Here is a 2,427-nt window from a genome sequence, read left to right as displayed (position 1 = left end):
GGAGGGAAGGCGGAATCCGTCCTGTTTGAGCAAAGCTCGGGTAGGAGCAAGCTCTGCCCATAGCTTAATGCAAAGGATGCTGGGAAATGTAGTCCCCGCCCCAACCCCATCTCCGTGCGGGGGCTCCGTTTCGGGAGGACAGGGGCTGGGAGACAGGCACCTTCTCGTCCCACTTCGGGAGGGGAGTGCAGCCTGGGGGGGCTGGTTAGAGGAGGGACGGCCGGGGCCCAGATGCCTGGCTTCTCTCCCTGCTCTGGGAGCTGGGGACTGAGAGCAAGGGGCTGGGAGCCCGGATGCCTGGGGTCTCTTCCCGCCCTGGCAGGGGAGTGGGGGTTAGAGTAGGGGGGCTGGGAGCCCAGACACCTGGGTCCTCCCCCTGGTCTGAGGGAAGTGGGGGCTGAGGGGTTGGAGTAAGGGGGGGCTGGGAGCCTGGACACCTGGGTTCTCTGCCTGCGATGTGATACCCCCTCTGGAGCAAAAACCCAGCCCCATGCTTCGACCTCTGACCCCTTCGACCTCCTGCCCCAGCCCAAAACCTCTTTGCAGCCAGCCAGGGCTTCAACTACAGCTCCCGGCATGCTGAGCAGAGCCTCCAGGGCCTGCCCCCCTCAGCCCCCTCCTTGTGCGCAAGCGGGGAGACTGCCTGCTTCTAAAGGCAATGCCGTTGCAAAGGGGGCTGGAGTTGGACTGGGATCATATCCCCCCTCCCCCTATAACCAGAGCTTTGGCTATTTAAACCCAATGCTTGGGGAGGTGGGGGCTATAAATAGCTCATGGCTGCCTGATCTTGCTGGCTGCTTCAACCATGGGCTATGTTTAGCCCTACACCCTGTGTGCTGACAGTCAGGGCCTTTTGCTGAGCCCCACATGCTATGTGAAACCCTGGGCCAGAGGAACATGCATCAGCTTAAAAGAAACCTCCAGGCAGGAAGAGGAGCACAAGATATATATATATATATATATATACACACACACACACACATCATCTAGCATAAAACTTTCCATCACACACCTTAAACCACATTAAGAAACCGTGCACCCATTACAGAGGAGCACAAGACACTTTGCACTGAACAGAGGTGGCCACATGAGCTGTGCAAAGCTGTTGCACAAGCCTGCTGGGGTGTGGGATAGTGCTTTTTACCACAGGGAAACTGAGGCAGGGAGGATAACAGCAGGGATAGAAAGACCCCAAGCATCCTGGCTCCAGCCCCTCCCCCCACCATACTGTGGGCACTGCACCCCAGGCCCATTACTGCAGACAGAACCCAGGAGTCCTGGTTCCCCAGTGGTCCCTAAGCCACTAGCCCCTTCCTGCCCAGGCCACATCTCAGGACAGACCCAGGTGTCCTGGCTCCTTTCTACCCCCTCGCCTAAAACCCACCCACCGGAGCCCAGGTTACCTGCCGCTTCCCACCCACCGGCAGCTCCGCTGGAAGATTTGGCTGTCCCACAGGCAAGCACTTCCACCCCAAAACCTCTCCCTGAGATCCCGAGCTGGCAGTCGTGCATGGTGGTGACCACACAGGGCACCAGGCTCACAGACACTGTGAATGCCCAAGAGCCAAGGTGAGGTATGTGTACACACGGGGCATCACATGTACTGGAAGCATGCAAAACATGAGTGTTGGAGACACGCTCACACGCGTCGTGCATACAGAGCAAGGGAACCAGTGCCAGAGGGACACACGCGTCTTACACAACTTATGCATTGCCCTAGAAGTGGGCCCAGCGAGGCCTGGGGCCAAGGTGGCAGGCCCAGCGAGGCTGGAGGCATAGAGGCAACAGGATCTGACGGGACCTCAAGACCTTGGGGGGCATCCTCAGTAAGGGGGCCTGGGCAGCACCAAGCAGAGGGGGCTTGTTCCCTGGGCAACAGCCCTCATCTTGGAGCGCTGCCGAGCCAGGCAGGGGAGTATGAAACCCAGCAGGACGCCTGGGACCTCTCCCCAGGGGGCTGGAGAGCCCACACACCTGGTGGGAGGGGTATGAGTAATCGCGCAAGCTCCCCTCGCAGGGCAGGGGCACGAGTGGGGACTGAAACACAAGCCTTCCCCTCCTCATCCCCTGCCTGCTAGGAACAGGCCCTCCAGGCTCTGCCAAGTGCACCAGGACACCGGGGCTCCTGGCAGGGGATCCCCGCGTTGAACTCCCCAGGTCACACGTGGGCAGAGACCGGCTAATTGCGCACCACGAAAACCACTGCCCCCACACGACACACTTCCCGCCAGCTGCTCAGCGCCGCCTTTTAAAGGACCACGGGCGGTGACGTCTAGCTGGAGTGTCCCAATCAGAACGCCGCGCTCCGGCGTGGCGTCACGGCGTTGCGGCCAGCCAATGAAAAGACGGAAAATCCCAGGATGGGAGGGGGGCCTTTGAGGGATGGAAAGGCCGTTGGACCAATGGACGCTGGGAGGCGAGCAGCAG

Source organism: Alligator sinensis, unplaced genomic scaffold (assembly GCF_000455745.1).
Source record: "Alligator sinensis unplaced genomic scaffold, ASM45574v1 scaffold1860_2, whole genome shotgun sequence".
Classification (NCBI taxonomy): domain Eukaryota; kingdom Metazoa; phylum Chordata; order Crocodylia; family Alligatoridae; genus Alligator; species Alligator sinensis.
Note: the sequence above shows the minus strand (reverse complement) of the source record.